The sequence below is a fragment of the Felis catus genome, chromosome E3, assembly GCF_018350175.1.
Source record: "Felis catus isolate Fca126 chromosome E3, F.catus_Fca126_mat1.0, whole genome shotgun sequence".
In the NCBI taxonomy this organism is placed as follows: Eukaryota; Metazoa; Chordata; class Mammalia; order Carnivora; family Felidae; genus Felis; species Felis catus.
In genome coordinates this window covers 38,347,381-38,365,127 of record NC_058383.1, presented here as the reverse complement: position 1 = coordinate 38,365,127, position 17,747 = coordinate 38,347,381, and the positions used below count along the sequence as shown (strand labels likewise).

The following is a 17,747-nucleotide window of genomic DNA, read 5'->3' as shown; positions in this document are numbered from 1 at the left end:
AGGAAGTCTCCAGGGCTTTGGGACAGAGTAGTTATACAATCGGACTCAATTTGTAGAAAGGAAAGAAGTTCAGATCTGCTTTGTAGAAAGACCAGGTGGACAGATAAAGACTCTTACACCAGCGTGGTTTAATGATTGTCCCTACAGGGGTTCCTAACCAGAGACGATTTGCCCCAAAACGGCATTTGGTAACAATGAAGTCGATTTGTCGAGTTACAGCTCAGGGGGACCTCCGTGTCCTCTAGTTGGTGAAGGCTAGGGATGCAGCTACCCATCCTCTAGTGCACAGGATGCTCCCTCCCACTCACCCACAGTAAAGACCTGTGTGGCCCAAGATGTCTGTAGTGCTGAGGTACAGAAATCCTGCTTCAAGCGTTAGTACTGGAAGTGGGGGAGAGTCAGATGTCAGAGACATCTCTGCCCAGTTTTCATCTCCTTTTATATTCTTCATAAATGCTTAAGTACTTGACACCTAGGCAGTTAATCAAGACTGACTGACCCCAGTCTTGTATTTCTCACCATTCATTCATTTGCAATATAATAATACACATCAAGCAAAAGACTGGGGGTGATGTGATTCAGCAATGACCAGACCAATTCCCTGCTCTCTAAGAACCTTACATTCTTGCAAGAGAATGACAGAATTTAAATCTAAATACATGTCAGTTGGTGAATGTGATGAAGAAACTCCTGTAAGATGGAGATTCTCTAACCACCACAGACCATTTACTCTGCACCTTTTACGTGCCAAGTATGGAGTTAGATGCTTTACAAATAGCATTTCTAATTCTTCTTTTTTTATGTTATTTTTGAAAGAGAGAGAGAGAGAGCATGAGCGGGTGATGGGCAGAGAGAGAGGGAGACAGAGAATCTGAAGCAACTTCAAGCTCCAAGCTGGCAGCACAGAGCCCAACTTGGGGCCTTAACTCACAAACCGCAAGATCATGACCTGAGTCAAAGTCGGACGCTTAACCAACCGAGCCACTCGGTCTCCCCTTTGCTGCTTACATGCTTGTTTATTTCCTGATTGGCATTGGTGCTAGTTTTCCCAAGAGCTCAGGCTGTCTTTCCCCTTTGCGGGCAGGGTGGTGGGTGGACAGCAGGGTTGGACATTCACAGTCGCTGAGCTTTCAGTAGGTCTCTGTTCCCAAGGATGAAGGACGGGAGGTAGTTGTCCCCTGTAAATGGAACTGGTTCTGCCCTGCAGGTTATGTTGACTGAGCAGGCTCTGTGAATGAGACCCTCTGCCCTCAGATGCAGGGACTGCATGCCCAGGAGGCTGTGAGAACTTGGGCTGCGTCCTCAGTGTCCTCCCCGAAGCAGACGGATGTGACTGGATTTCTGGTCAGGAGAGGGCCAGAGCAAGGCCAGCTGGGGGCTGAGGGCAGCACGGCCGGGTGTCAGCTGCGGGGCTCTGCCTGGGGCTGCCACCGACTTCCCTGCACCGCCCTGAGCAGATGGGCCTCTGAAGTGCTCTCTGCCACTGCCAGATGTGGCTCTGGGTTCCTGACCTTCTGTTCTACCCAGCCACCCTGACCGCCTCCTTATTTTCGTCTTTAACTTAGCTCTGGCCGTCCAGGAATCTACACTACACCTTTCTTCCCTGGGCCCGTGGATGATCTCTCTCGGGACGGGAAGGTGGCAGTGATGGGGTTTTGTCCAGGTGATGGTGTGTGTGCTCCGAGAAGAGCCGGCAGCCCTGTGGTTGTGTGGGGAGTCGCAGAGCTTCTCCCATAAGGAGAGCCCATGAAGCCCATGGCCAGGGGCTTTCCCAAGAGAAGAACCAGACACAACTCCTCTCAGACTGCGCGGGCCATGGGGCCTTGAAAGGGAGCCCAACTCTTTGAAGAAAATGGTGAGATACAGAGTCTCAGGCTGGAAGGGGAGAGGCAGGAAGGATCAGGGACGAGAGTTTATCAGTGCCTGTGACATCCTAGACATGACCCTGTAGTTGTGTCATGACCAGAATCGGGACCAGGAAACTAGCGGCTCAGGGTACAGATGTCTGGTTGCGAATGTAGGCTTCACAGTTCTGTGTGGTCTTCCCTCACAAAGCTTCATTCCATGACAGCTCCGGCAGGATCAGCCTGCAGAGACTCTCCCCTCCCTCTGCTCGTCCCCCATGGGCACATGCGAGCTCGCTCGCTCTCTCTCAAAAAACATCACAAAACAAAACAAAAAAAAACAAAACACTTGGACATGTCAGGTGGCTTGTCAGTTGAGAAGGAATGGAAATGCGTGTGAGATGCTCCAGAGCCCAGCTTTGAGGCAGCAGCTAAGAAGCCAGAATGAGAGGGTGAGGGAGACCGGGTGCATGGGTGAGGCCCCACTGTGCCCGGCCCACCCCAGAAACCAGAGGGTTTAGCAACCATATGTGGGATGTGTCAGCTTCTGCAACTATGTCCTGTATCTGGGTCAAGGCTTGACTCATAAAAAGTCCCACCCGGGGATTCCAGTGAACAGTGCCCGATGCTACCCATGGATGGCCCCCAGTGGATAATACCTCGACGGCAGGGGGCGAGTGTGAGCATGCTCTCTTACGCATGAGGTCTCTGGTGGCTCTCTTTGCTTCAACCACCTTACCTTCAGCTGTAAAAGCTTCTTAGGCACCGTATCTGATCTCTACCAGAATACCTAGCTCTTCCTCTGGTGCCAGTACGGGGCACATCTGGGAGTGTTGGCGGTAATGGGTGTGAAATGAAGCCTCGGCTGTGCCTGCCCACCTGGGGGCCCAGGCCTCTGGCACCTCAAGACAACCATGCCGGTGCTAACGTGCAGTAGAAGGTCTGTGTCCTGAGGTTCCACACAAAGTGTTGACCAGAAAGATCGCTCAGAATGAAAGATGTGTGTAAGTAAAGGTTTTGGAATTGACTTGACCCCCATTCACAGTCCAGCCTTGTGATCTCAATTTCCATGCACATCTAACCTAGGATAGTATGCATGGGGCCTCCCAGGAAACCCAGGCGTTACTTGGGATATTCAGTAAATCTCAAACTTCTGGAAAAACTCCAGAGGTGCCACTAGAACGGCCAAGTACATGGAACACGCCTGAGCGGCTTCAGGAGCACAACTTCCTCCTCTGCCAGAGCAGGGCGTCACAGAGTTCCTTCCCTGAGGCGCACTCCCCTACCACGGGGACAGGTGAGGCGACCTGCTAGAGTCCTGTGTTCTCCACGAGTAGAGAATGCTTTGTCCCCTCTGTCCACCAGGGAGCGGGGCCCGGGGTGAGCGGCAGGACTGTGAGGCAGGAGCTGACGATGGGCAAAGCCGAGGATTTGCGTGTGATGAGGTCAGCGGTGAAATGGGCACGCTCCAGTCCCCGGAGTCCCCGGCTGTTCCCACACTGGCTGGAAAGGCACTCCCCTCACGAGAGAGACCTAGAAGAGGTGGCAAGAGGAAAGGCAAGTGGGGCAAGGAGGCGGAGAGGCCCAGCTCAGCTTTGGCTCTGGCCACCCATCTGGCTCCTTAAGCTGAGGAACCACAGCAGGTGAGTGGGAAGCAGGGCATCTGTGGGCTTTGGCCTGCTTCTCTGGGTGTGAGAAGACTGGGTCCTCTGTACGGGAATGGTCAGCAGTCCTTGCAAAAAGAATCCTGTCCGTTAGGGAATGAGGTCAGTAGTTGAGATGTTTCAGTGAGGGATATAGGAACCGCGCGGAGAGTCCCAGTATTTCCTATACAGGGGGTACAGCGGCTTCTTCATGGTCTTAGGAAGGGCTGAGCCAAACCAGGAGGGTCATCTACACCTGAGAGCAGATCTGTAGTCTTGAAGGTGTTACCTCGTGTACACCTACTTCAAATTCATTCTCCAGTGGGAGTGCGGCGATCAGGCCGTGTTAGTCCATGGAGGTGGGCAGTAAGGTGTCAGACGTAGGAAGTGAAAGGAAGGAAGGAACAGAAACAGCCGCTCGACGTGGGGTTGGGGGAACATAGGGAGGAGGTTGGATTGACAACTCGGAAGACAGGCCCTGTCACATCGTGGGGGTGTTGGAGTTAGGTGGTGCTGCCCACTGGTGCTGGTACTTTGGAGGTATCTCATGAGATTCTGGAAGAAACAGTGTCTGCTCCATTGACTGCTTTGTGTCTGGCTGCTACATAACCTGGTATGTTATAGGGAATCAGGTGTTTCCCGAATGAATGCATAAATGAATGTATTCTCTGCTTCTTACAGTCTCCTCCAGACTATGTGGGGTAGCTGACAGGCCAGGGTCTGGAACTCTCCCACTGTCTTCCTTCCTGTGCCCGGCGGACTGGAGCATGAAACCGTTGGAGGGAGGAGGTGACCTCTACCTCTGACAATTCAAGGAGTCAGCAGTTGCCCATGATGCCTTGGCCCCAGCACACCCTGCAGTGGGAGGAGCCTGTGAGTGAGGCCTCACTGGGCCCTCCACCATTGTTTCCATGGACCTTAACTACTTTCCTCCTTAACCAGACCCAAGTTGAGTGGGCATCTAAAGCTCCTCTGTGAGCGATCCACCTCGGCCTGTCTCCCCCTCCCCACCATGCATCTCTGGTCAAGTCCAACGGGTCACACCGAAGCCCATCTCTTTGCCTTCACCCAGGCTCTCGGAAGACATTTTGGTTTTTTCCTTCCAGAGCGTAGCCTGTGACTCTGGAAACTGGCCTGCGTGGCCTGTCGCAAGGGCCATGCTCGAGGACAGTGTGTGCAGGACATGTGGGGTGCCCAGGCCAGGCTCAACTGGAGGGAGCATGACGTACATTCTTACATGTTGCTTTCCTCATCCTTGTTCACTAAAATTAAAAATACATGTCAGCTTTTTGGCTTTGACAGAATATTCCTTCTTTCTCATGTTCAATGCCTCAGAGTCTGAATCCCTGACTGGGACCCTAGTCACCATAATTAGACAAGGTCTTAACGCCTCATGTGCACAGGCAAGAAGCAGGACACTGTTCAGAAGTAGTGTTTTAGGTTGGTTCCTGATGCTTCTCACACCCCACGTTCCTTCTCCTGTGCCGGTTTTCCTTACTCCTCTGCTGTCCGTCTCGGTGACCGTGCAAACCCTCCCAACCCAGTTCCGCTGCTTCTCTGCACATTCTGCTGCATCAAAGCAGGCGCTGCCCTTGGATCCCTCTGTGGGATCTGTAGGAGGATGAAGTTTCTGATGGCGAGAATTCAGACCAAAGGCCAACAGCGGAGAGAGAAACACCTTTATGTTCTTCAGAAACAGTGACGCGTATGAACCTGTGGCAACCGTTAACTGTACCAGACCAGAAAGCAGGAACCTGGGTCGGGGCCATACATGGGAGAAATCTTAGAGGAACCCAGGTGTCACACTTGCTCTGAGATTAAGTCACTTAGAGTAGTAGTACCTGGTGGCCTGAGCCATCCTTCCAGCTCTGCCGTCTTCTCTGGGTGACTGGGATACACAGCAGTGATCGACTCGGAGGTAGACGTTCCTGCAAGCAGATGCCTACAGGTCATTATTGGGTTAGGAAACATCTAGGCGGTTAACTTCGAGATGTGCTTCCCATGAGGGAAAATTTCTCCCCTGACCTGCCCCAGGAACACTTCCCAGGCCCCTAGCCACCTATCCTCTGTTCGGAACACGGTTACCCTCGATTTCTGGCAGGACTTTGGATCCCGCAGCCCCCTTTCTTGAGAGCAGATGAAGTCCACGGTGACACGGGACTGCGGGTCACAGGCAGACCGGGAAAGCAAGCTCGGCGTTCTCACGCCGATTGCTACTCCTGCCCGAGGTTCTCGAGGTCCACTTGTGAGTCTCCTGCTGCGCCTGGGAGCCTGGGACTGGCTAGCAGAAGCCTCCGTGAGCAGACAGAACCTCCAGGAGACCTGTCAACATACGGAATTGGCCTGTTGGCTCTTCAGCCCCGTACCGTGTTTCCCTTCCTGGCGATGTGAGGTGTCGTCCTCGTGTGCCCCCTGATGGCAGATGCGGGCACGGAGCTTAGCGAAGCTTCTCTCACACAAAGCAGTTGTGAGGCTTCTCCCCGGTGTACGTTTTCTGGTGGCCACTGGAGTGGGAGCTGCTGCCGAAGCTTCTTCACTGGAGTGAAGGGCCAGTGGAGTGGGGGCTCCGCCGGGCGTGGGCTCGCCGGTGAGCGCTGAGCTGGGAGCTGTTGTTGAAGCTCTTCGCATAGACGGTGCACTGGTAAGTCTCTTCCCCTTGTGGGTCATCCGGTGGACACTGAGGCCAGACCTCTGGTTGAAGCTTTTCCCACACTGCCCACAGCGGTAGGGTCTCTCCCCCGTGTGCGTCCTTGCATGGGCAGTGAGGTCGAAGCACTCGCTGAAGCCTTTCCCTCATTCGCCGCACTTGTGAGGCTTTTGTCCCGTGTGGATTCTCCGATGCTGAACAAGGTAATGACCTCGGCTACAGCTTTTCCCACATTCCTGACACTTAGAAGCTTTTTCCAGTTCGGAGCCTGGCTGGTGGCCACAGAGAGATCCCTGAGAGCAGGTTTCTCTGCTCAGATTTGCTCGGGCCTTCTCTCCAGCACAGAGTGTCTGCTGACCCCCCTGTCCTGGGATGGGGCCGTCCCCTCACGCTCATCTGGAGAACGTCTATGTGGCTCTCTCGGCATAGGCTCACCCTTCCTGTCTCTCTTGGTCTCAGGGTGGCAAAAAAGGCCACTAGACTTTCTCCAAAGGGCCTTCTTCACTTCTGCCTCCTCTGGATCTTCCCATTTTTGATTCTCGTTTTTAATTCCATTTGTGATCTCAAGACCTGAGAGAACAGAAACATGCTGGACCCTGGAAAATGACAGGCAGGAATGAGGAAAGTTACAACTAAAGCACCATCAAGAATATCTACATGGAATACATCATAGGATTCAGTCTTCTACTAATTAATAGTCTAATTTCATTTTCCAGTTGTAATATTTTCAAGCTCCAAACCCTGGGTTCACAGGTAAATAAATACCCCTAAATTCCACCTACTTTTCTCTTGTTCTGTCCCTTTTTGGATGTTTGGACACAGTGACAAAACTGAGGTAGGGAGGCCAGCTCTGTGTCACCTGCCAGTCTGTCTGCAGGTTTGATCTCAATTTTTGACAGCCTAACCAAAGGCCTTCCCAAGTTTGGCCCAAATGAGAAGAAAGTGTGTTGCGAGCACCTGACCAGCAGACACTTTGTCAGGAAAGGAGGATACTAGAGGAGGAGGGAAGAGGAAAGTCTGGGCTGGAGGCCTGACCTGAGGAAGCCAACACAAGGAGCTGTACAGGAAAAATGACACGCGCTCTGTGAAAGAGGCTGGCAGATACGGACTTGGGCCCTGAAGGGCAGAGGAAACAGCCTCACTGCTGAGAGAGCCAGACTCCCTGGCCCGTGGAAGGTCATCCATCAAGGCAGTAACCACACCAGTAGCAGGGGCAGCTCCTACTTGAATGGTAGGCTAAGGCCTTCTGGGTGGTCCTGTGTCCTTTGTGCGTCAGAGGCAAGACTCCTACAAGCACTGTGTGGGAACAGAACTGGCAGGTCACGTCTCCTACCTCCCTGGCCAGGATTCCAGAAGTCCTTTTCATCTCTGGCTGCACCATCCACATAGCCCCTTCTCTGACCTCTGGGCTCCCCGTTCTGCTGACTTATCCCCACAAACTCCGTAACCCTTCCCTCTTGGCCAAGAATAGCACTGCTTGCCACCGTGGGTGCAGAGGCCCAGGAGCTTGACAGGGTATCCATTTCCTCATCAAGGACGTATGGCTCAGCAACAGTCTCCCCTCACTTTATGGTATCTCAACTATGCAGTTGAACTTGGTGCGACACTGTTCTAGGGTCCACAGAAAGCCCTGTTCCCAGAGTTCTTTTGCCACTGCCCTGTGGGTCTGGCTGTTCTGATGAGTCTGGAATTTCTCATGAAGTTGAGTTTTACAGAGAATGGCCAGGGGAGTCTCTGTCTCTCCACCCCAGCACACACCTGCTGCTAGGGGACAAGGGACACACGATGAGATCACGGAGGCCTGGGCCCCACAGGGCAAGGGTAACTTCCCCACAAGTTCCACGCTGGTTTGTCCAGCTCTGCCACCACCGTCTGCTGTCATCCCTGGGAAACCACCTCACTGTGGGTGTCTTTCCTAAAACAGACACGTTCAGCATACTGGAAAGGGCATCCTCTCTAATGGAGAAGGGGTTGTGGAGTATTTACCAAAGCTGCACTCTTGTTCTTTATCCTGAATGCCACTCATTTCTCTTGAGTGATGTCACTGTAAGTGTAATGCTTGTCTCCATGGTTGGGAGAATCTGTGAGGGCTTGTGGCTCGCGAGAGGACGTGGCCGCTTGTAGACCACTTCTGTCGACTTCTGCCTCTGATGTTGAGTAGCCCTGACTGGCCCATCCCTGTCTCGAGGATCTCCTGTCATCCCTGTAGGTGCGAGAAACTAAACCACAGCACCTCCCATCCCAAGATGGGAAGAAGCAGTGCTCCGCTGAGAAGGGCGTGAGGCCGGCTGGCTCCTCGGGAGCTCCCAGCACATAATGTTCACTGTAGTGCCCACGGGCTGGTTCGGTGAGGGCTCCTGTGTGTGTCTCAAGCTGCCTCAGCAAGTGCGCTCTAACCTCTGGTCTGGTGCTCTGAGGGGCACGCCCTTCTCTTCACCCTTACTACTCCGCCTTGAGCCAAAAAAATGGAAAGAGTCAACATGATCCATTTAAAAATGACTCCCTGTGTGCTTAGAGCCCTGCAAGGCCACCCCGTTTCACTGAGAAAACATCAGGTGCTTACGAAGTCCTTTACGTAGGGTCCCAGCTCCTACATTAGAGCTTGTCAATTATCTGTGAAAAGCCAGGTGGTTTGTTGTTAATGATACAGAAGTGCACTTGGACACAGCAGCGATGTGAGCTTGGCATAAATGCTCTGTCTCAGTTCAGGTCATTTTCAGTAGCACTGCCCCACGTGATCTGGCGACGGATACCATTTATTAGGCTCACCCTCTCTTGGTCTGTGCTGGTCACAATGGCCGCCTCCCCAGACTCACTGCAGCCTCGGCCTGTGTGCTGGCCTGTTCCCTCGGTTACATTCTTCCCCCAGAACAGCCATATGGCTCCTGGCTTCTCCTCACATCTTTGTTCAAATGTCATCTTCTCAGTGAAACCCAAAGCCACTGTCTAACCCACTGCGTCCCCACACCTTTGATCACCCTTCTTCTCCACTGTCCTGCAGCTGCAGTGGAACCTCATTCCCAGCCACTATGACCAACTTCTGGACTCCTCCACCAGCCACACCTGCTAGGACATCACCCCCTTTCATAGACAATACAGCACTCATTCCCAGGCTCCTACTATCTTAGCATTGTATAGACGAAGTCCACCCACCTGGGAGGGAACAGGAACCATCTTCAGTTTATAGCCAGAAGACAAGACCCAGAGTGGGGGACTTCTCTCCTACAGGTGATCAGTACTGGGAGTAGTGCAGACAGGTCCTCAGCAAAGGGCTCTGGAAGAGGCTGTGGGTGTCCTGGGCTGGCTGCTTGCAGTCAGATGTGTAGCTGCCTGCATTCTCCACTGTCTTTGCACTTCACGAGTCTTGTCTTGGTCCCTGAGCCTCACCCACCCTATGTGCCCTACTCCTGGGAGAACCACAGGAGCCATGTGAGGCCAGCAAAGCTTTCATCTCCTGAAAAGCACAGGTTCTGGGCTGTGGCCTTGCACAGCCCCGAGGCTTTGGAACTTCCTTCCATGTTGATCCAGAGGCTGCGGGGACCACGTTCACACAACAGCTGGGCAACTTCCCCACACAGCCGGCTACTTGGCTGGTGCGCGTGGAGTTTCCAATAACATTCAGGTTCATTGAGAACGGACAGGAACGTCCTGGTTTCCTCAGCAGCCCTGGCCGTGCCTGTCTTTCCTCTGGCTGCTGGGCGTCACCCCGCCCTTATCCTTCCCCTTTCAGTGGTGTCTCATGGGCCTCCAAGCCATCGTCACTTGTGGAACTCTTAGAATCGTTCCTTGCTCAGCGGTGAGTATCTAGGGTCCCTGCGTGTTCTCCGTGATCCGGAGCATGCAGGGAGGAGACATCATGGCCGAGCCAGCTGCAGAGCATCTGTCCCTTCCCTGAATCCGATGCTCTGAGGAGCAGCCCGGAAGGGGCAGAGCTGATTTACTGTTTTTAATGTTGTATTTATTTTTGAGAGACAGAGGGACTGAGTGTGAGCGGGGGGGGGGGGGGGGGGGGGGGGCAGAGAGAGGGAGACACAGAACCCACAGCAGGCCCCAGGCCCTGAGCTGTCGGCACAGAGCCCGGCGTGGGGGGCGCGGGCAGAGACGATTTGAGCCGATGGTCCTGAGACTGTCCGAAGGGCCCGGCTGCCTCCTGAAGGCCTGGGCGCAGAAGCATGCGGTCAGACGTGGGTGCTCTTGAGTTTCCCATGCGGTCAGACATGGGTGCTCTTGAGTTTCCCTTCAGCCCCTCAGGACAGCCCTCAGGTGTGTGTGTGAGCACATGTGCACTCAGGTCGGCCTGCTGCTCCCACAGGCGGTGCCTCCTTGCTGCTGGCTGTCCCCTGGTGTCTCTCACTCCCCCAGCCCCTTGCTCTACCTCCCACTTCCACCCCCACTGCTCTCGTGTCCCGCCCTCCCTCGTTCCCACTCGCATGCTGTCCACCCTGTCGTTAGCCCTCTGGCCTGTCCTTCCCTTTCTTCCGGTCTCTGTGTCTCATACCTGCTCTCAGGCTCTTCCTGTTTATTTCCTTCTTGCCTCGACCCAGTGGTCTGCCTCTGTCTGTCTCGTTTCTCCGGTCTCCCAGTCTCTCTCTCTCTGAACAAATGAACACCTCCACTCTGGGCCTGAGGGAACAGGCATCCTTACCCAGAGAGTCGTTTTTGTCATTCCTCTGTGAAATGTCCCTGCGGAGGGCCCTCTGTGCCGGGCCGAGGTGTATCCGCCTTTCCTGACCGAGGAGTGCAGCTCTGTCTTCACACGTGGCTGCTCCCTGTAACGACACCGGGGGCTGCTGCTACCGTTAAGTAGCACCGCTCTAGCCTGGTGCGGGGCAGAGACATGGCCACAGGCCTCACAAAGCGAGGCAGGGACGTCAGGCCTCTGAGGGAAGCATCAGGGTGAGAAAAGAGCTTTGTGAAGACGACAGGTGGACAGAAAACAACGCAAGGAAGGCCAGTGGAATGACCTCGTGATCTCTCTGACATCTCGACGTGAAGGGGCGTGGGGGTAAGAGTAAGCGAAATGGGAACCTCAAAAGACAACAGGGGTCAAGCACAGCTCACCTGGGCCCCAGCTGTCCCATGCGCAGTGCCTGTCTCCTGGTCTCCAAGACCCCTTTCCTAGGGAAGGTTCCCGGGAGGCTGTGCCGTCAGCCAGGCTGGCAAGAAAACAGCCTCAGTTGGAGGGCGGCTGCCACAGAGCAGCCAGAGCGGGGGCTTGAGTGGGGTTCCCGGGTCAGCCGCAGCAGCACTGGGAACCCGTCACAAATGCCTATTCCTGGGGCCCGCCCCCAATCACTGTGCCTGGACACGACCCCCGGGTGAGTCCGAGCACACTGGAGTTTGAGGGCCACTGCCGTTGCCAGTGGCCTGTGTATGTCGAGAAGCTTCTTTCAGCAGATTCTTGGCATAACAGCTTTTATCAAAAAGGTTTTCTTCATTCTAAAGCACTGTGGGGGCGCCTGGGTTGTTCAGTTGGTTGAGCATCTGACTCTTGATTTCATCTAAGGTTATGATCCCAGGGTTGTGGGATCTAGCCCCACGTCAGGCTCTGTGCTGAGCTTGGAGCCTGCTTGATATTCCCCCCGCCCCTCCCCCACTCTCTTGGGCACACACTCAGTCTCAAAAATAAAAATAAATAAATTTTAAAGCGCTGTGGGCATGTTATGCAAAAAAAAAAAAACAAAAACGTTTAGGGGCACCTGGGTGCTAAGTCGGTTAAGTGAACGACTCTTGATTTTGGCTCAGGTCATGCTCTCACGGTGTGAAATTGAGCCCCATGTCAGGCTCTGCACTGAAAGGTGGAGCCTGCTTGGGATTCTCTCTCAAAATAAATAAAAAACATTAAAAAAAAAGTTTAATGGAGGGGGGAAGCTCTGAGCCCCACCATCAAGAGATGACCCTAGAACTCCTAAAAATACCATGGCAATTGAAGCCTTTTACTTTTTTTCAGGCCAACATAATATATTTCTCAGCAATCCACCTTCAAGAATTGTACTTCAGGGACCCCTGGGTGGCTCAGTTAAGCGGCTGACTTTGGCCTAAGTCATTATCTCTCCGTTCATGGTTTCCAGCCTCATGTTGGGCTCTGTGCTGACAGGTCAGAGCCTGCAGCCTGCTTTGTATTCTGTGTTTCCTTCCCTCTCTCTGCCCCTTTCCTGCTCATGCTCTATCAAAAATAAGTGCTAAAGAAAAAAAGAATTCTATTAAACAAATGGTTTATTTTGACTTAAGAACAGAACTTCAGAGGAGATGCAGAGGCTTGTGGCCCTGAGGAAGTCACCGAACTAGAGATAGGAACAGCATGAAGACGGGTGAACAGGGGGAGTGGAACCTGGCACAGGGTGAGTTTTTACCTTCTTCACACTCAGATCCCACAGACTCAGGAACCACATCCTAGAGAGCAGTGATGTTCCCAAGGATTAAAAAGAAATCACTGCTAAATGGTAGAGTTTACAAAGATACTGAGTGCTTCATTTGCTTAAAAAACACAAAAGCAAATACTCCTCTTAGACAATTTTCTGTTTCAACAAAAAGTAGCCAGTGGAAACTGGGTCAAGATGTAATGTTTTCTTCTAGGGTGTGGGTTAAATAAAGAGCTGGCTTTTACAAATTACTGAGCACCCTACAATGGCCGCTTTCAATTAAGCAGAAGAGGCAGCAGTGGCCGTGGACTGTCTCAATGTATGCAGCCACAGTGGTTCACTCCAAGAGATACAGAAAGAGCCCTGGTCTGTCCATGCACTGGAGTATTATTTAGCCACGAAAAGGATGGAACTAGTGATACAGGTTTAAACCTGCTAGATGAGAGGGGCAGGCATGGAAGGTCATACCCTTTCTATGAAATCTCCAGAACAGGCAAATCTGTAGAGAGAAAGAGGAGTAATTCCAAAATGGGTAGATGGTTTCCTTGTAGGGGGTGAAAATGCTTGGAACTGGATAGACGTGGTGATTGTATAATTGAATGCGTGTGCTAAATACACCTGGATTGTTCACTTGAACATAGCTAATTTTGTTACATGAATTTCACTTCACCTTAACAGTTTTTTGATTAAAAAAGTTTAAGAGAAGCAAAAACCAAAATAGAGCTTTGGAAGAAAGGCAAAAATAATCAGGAGAAATGTGTTTTGGATGAAGTTAAGCTGGATGAGAAAAGGGGTTTTGTTTTCAAATATACAAAGAGCTGCTACGCAGGTGAGGGCACATGTGCGGATTTTAATATTCCTGGTTCAGAAGCAGCAGAATCAGTTGTAATAAGGGAGAATTAGGGAGACACATAAAAAATCTCCACCCCTGTCTAAGTGCTATTACCATCAGCTAACATTTGAAATCTTGTGTTGTGGGTACATTTCAAAGGTATTTAATCTAGAACACTGGGGCAGACTCCAGCTCAGACCTGCTCATTCCAAAAAATGAGTTCTTCCGCAGCCCCAGGTGAGGGCAGAGAGTTCTGCTCACCTTCTGGCTGTTTCCCTGATCTTTGTTGTGAGCTCCGTGACCCCGTCAAAGTGCTTCCCTCTGAATGAACCCGCCGTTTCAGGTGGGACCTCTGTGACTCTCTGGCTGGTCCCCAAGGGTCTGTCTCCTCATTGAGCACTTTCCAGTCCTTCCCTGAATCTGGGACCTGAGAACAGACCCCATCATCTGTCACTACAAATTCCTGCCTAAGAGACTTTAAAAGCCCAAACAGTGACATTAGGAAACAATGTGAGACCCAAGGAGGCAGAAGAAAAATACTCTCAGGGCCCTGTAATTAAAAGAAAAAAAAAAAAGAATACAAGTTGGTCTCAATCCCCTGGTCTCCAGCGATTCAGAGTTAATGGAAGCGCCTAGCACAGAGGTGACGTGGCTGATGTGCTAACCGTGGTCACACCTGTGCGAAGTGAGGTCAGCCTGCAGCGTAGGAAGCTGTGGCCTCAGCACTCCTGCCCTCTCCCCACCCCCCATCCAGCGGAGCACCAAGTCCGGTCATTTCTGCCAGCTGCAAAGTCCCCTCGCCCCAGCCCTTTCTGGCTGCACCCATGAGCCTGCTTCGGGCCACGTTCCTCTGCTGCCGGCCCTCCATCCACTCTGCCTACACAGAATCCAGTAGGTCTTTGAAAACACGGGCTCACGTGCTCTGTCCACACTCTGCAGAGTCCCCCCACTTCTTGCCTAGCCCCTTTCTCCCACCCTCCCTTCTCTGCCAAACATGCCACACCCTCTGCCACCTGAGGCTCCTGACAGCCACTCCTCTGTCACGGCCCGGAGAGGCGGTGCCCACTCTCCGTCTGCCCCACAGTCATTCTCCATCACATCAGCCGGCTCGTTCCTGGCTCTTCCTTCCTTTGCTTGTGGTCTGTGTCCCTCCTGGAGTGTAGCCTGCAGCAGGCCACGGACCACGCCTGTCCCGTTCACTGCACAATCCCCAGTGTCTGCCATCTGGCAGGCACCTCAAAGCCACTTGTGTCTTTCAGAGCCACCTTCATTCATTAAGTCCTCCGTGTATGACGTGTCCTGTCCGTCGAGTGAGTGAGGAGTGTGGCGCGGAGAGGCCTCTGCGTCCTGGCAAGTGCCGTCAGCTTCCGCTCTCCCTCCCCTCCGCTCACGGTGCCCTTCGCGCCCCAGACAGGCTTCACATGGCTGTGTTATCCCTCACGTTCCTGTCCTGTCCGCATTCCTGTGAAGAGCTTGGCTCTGAAACACCAGGGGCCGCAAGAGACAGAGACTGTCCCCACAGGGAGAGGGCAAGGGGAACTGGAGCAGGATGACTTCTCACCTGTAGGGGTTCCTGCCATTCACCTGTCCCAGCTCTGACTCCACACACGTGCTACTGCTGGCCCTTCTCCGTGCCGTCCCAGGTGTTACTGTCCCGACGCCATGGATCCTTCATGAACTTCCTCAGCTTTGTCCCTGATGCGTCCCCACCAAGCTCTCTGCCCTCTGCACGTTATGTCAACACCACTCAATCCTCAGTCCTGTGAAATGCTACGCCCCTCGCCGGTCCCCCTCCCACAGCCCAAGGACACGTCTGCCTCCTCACCGGGGACACCGGTACCTCCAGTTCCAGGCATGCCGTCTCCGCACCCAGCCAGCTGCTTCCTGTTGAGCCCAGAGGTGCTCAGGCTACGGCGTTCCTCTGACCCACACGCCTCCTTCAGTCTGTGCCTCTCCTGGACCTCTGGTTGTGATCTCAGCTGCCTTATTCCCACAAGTCTCCCACAACCAAAGCCACGTTCCTGTTGTGCTGTGCCTTTCACGGCTCCTTCTCCCGAAATGTACAAGATCGTGACACTGACCGGATCTCACACCTAGTCCTACCTGGACAAGCGCACACTGTGTGAAACTCATCGCTATCCCGCACTGATGCCTTAATCTTGGTGGCAGCAGCTCTGATACAACTTTGTTTACTGCATAACCATAGCATCTGCACTCAAGGAACCTTTCGGCAAGAGAGACTGGATGTTAATTCACCAACTCTAATTTTCCTGATCCCCTGAGTGAGGGACGGTGTCCTTTCCCTGGCCTTTTGGAGAACTGTTCTGAGCTTTAACTTTTGTATTGGGGACCCTAAACATCCACTGACTGTATCAGTGTGTACATTATTTCAGCAAATGAGAAATCCTCCCCATAGACGAAGGGCATGGGACCAACCCAAGATAGCTAAGAGTTTGCGGTGAGTGGCGGGGGGCTACTGTGCATTTCTCAACACGTCTCCAGCAATGGGATTGCTGTGCTCCTCACCCTACTTCATAATTAAACTCACCAGGTTCTGAGTTGCCTGTTCTCACCTGTTGCCCAGACGCACTCTGTACATCCTCAACTACAGCCACAGCTTCCTCACCATTTTCTGGATGTTGCTCCCTCACCCAGGTCTGGATCTCCTGTGGCAAGATGGTGAGAAACTGCTCCAAAACCAGCACCTCCAGTATTTGCTCTTTTGAGTGTGTCTTAGGCCTTAGCCACTGACAGCAGAGTTCCCCGAGCTTGCTAAATCCTTCATGGGGGCCAGCTACCTCCTGGGAGCATTAGTGCCTGAAGCGTTGGCGGGAAGTTTCAGAGTCAGAGCCATTGCTGGGAAGGGCTGACTTCTGTCCCTCTGTGGAGTCCTCACTTGGGGATGGGTATGCCTGGGGACTCATTGTTGCAGCCATGACTGGCTTCAGCAAACTGGCTCACTGGTAGCCGCTTCTACTCTAGAGAGCAGATTCCATTTCTTCTCAGATCAGTAGGAAGCCATTCTCCTGGAGACTAGTGAAAGAAGAGACACATGAGAATACCAGAGTGGTGCAGATGCAGAGTTGAGAAAGACTAGGCTTTGAAGGGAGGCTGCAGAAAAGGGAAAAGACAGGGTAGATTTATCTCCTATTCCTTCCCTCTGCCTCTTGTGATGCATTTTATGTCCTTTTCCTTTGCTTCCTCCACAATCCAAGCCAAGGATCTAAAGCACTGGAAATACCAAAATAGTTTTCATCACATCCAGATGGTGTTTGCTAATGAATTCTCCAAACTACTTTATTTTGTTTCCCATAGATCGGGATCTTGTCCCTGCCCTCCCTCCCCTCCGGAAGCCAGGAGCCACCTTCCCAGTTGCCACCTTCTCTTAAGGTGCCTCTAGTTCAACTTCTTCATCACTTTCACCCTCCCCCCTGCCGCCGCCACCACCACCACCACCACACACACACACATGAACACACATGGTGTGGATGAGAAATGACTGGTTTGCTGTATGCTCTTATTCTCCAGTATTCCTTTCTATTTTTGAATGCAGGCTCTTCTTCCTTTGTGAAAGAGTCCCTCTCTAGCCCAGTGGATCTCGTGGCGCTATTGGTTACAGTACCCCACCCCACCCACCTTGGGGAGCAGGCATGTGACATAAACAGAGCCTGTCAAAATTCTCTTGAGATTTTACCTACCGGTGGGGTAGGAGAAGTTCCAAATTTCCTAGGAATTGCAGAATTGGGTGGGTGTAAGACTTGAGCATGGGACTTTGGCTGGAGTCATGATCTCACGGTTCATGAGTTTGAGCTCCTCGACCAGCTCTGTGCTGACAGCTCAGAGCCTGGAGCCTACTTTAGATTCTGTCTCCCTCTCTCTCTCTCTGTCCCTCCCCCACTTGCACTCTGTCTCTCTCTCTCCCCAAAATAAATATTAAAAAATATTAAAATAAAAACCGGACTCAAGTTACTCTTCTTGCAAAGAAGTTAAACTGCCTTCACTAATAATCACTTTACATGTAATGCAGCCCAAGATGCTAGAAGTAGAGAAATGGAAGGCATTATTGATCTTTTTAACAAAAACAGGAGCATCACATGGCATAGCTCCTCAGCACAAGGTCACGGACTCGAAGAAGTATCCCATGCCTCACAGATTTTCTACTTCCTGCACCTTCTCTGGATGAGGAATAATGTAATAAATGCTATCCTAGTTTCATGCGGAAGACGGAGCCTGTGCTCTTCATGACCCCTGCCATCCCCCCCCCCCCCATAGTTTGTTGTAAAACGCCGGTATCGGAAATGTGTTTCACTCCGACGAAGACGCTGGCGCTTGGCGGGAAGCAGGACGAAGACGGGAGCAGGGCTGATTCACTTCGCGCTCGGCAGGGACGCTCTGAGGACTCCCGCTACGCCCGGTGCG

General features: G+C 52.6%; 1 non-coding gene across 2 annotated transcripts; it reads right to left on the bottom strand.

The window, feature by feature from the left end:
* Nucleotides 1–5,149: 5,149 nt before the first annotated feature.
* On the bottom strand, nucleotides 5,150–17,162 carry LOC101095709. 2 transcript variants are annotated; one of them, XR_006590985.1, is made up of 6 exons: nucleotides 17,027–17,162; nucleotides 14,342–16,361; nucleotides 13,590–13,755; nucleotides 11,196–11,290; nucleotides 8,121–10,903; nucleotides 5,150–6,730 (listed from the first exon to the last, which is right to left on the bottom strand). It is a non-coding gene; the product is annotated as an uncharacterized LOC101095709 (transcript). The 2 variants fall into 2 exon arrangements; XR_002150727.3 differs by lacking the exon at nucleotides 17,027–17,162 and having other exon boundaries at nucleotides 14,342–15,994; nucleotides 16,127–16,266.
* Between the last annotated feature and the right edge of the window lie 585 nt (nucleotides 17,163–17,747).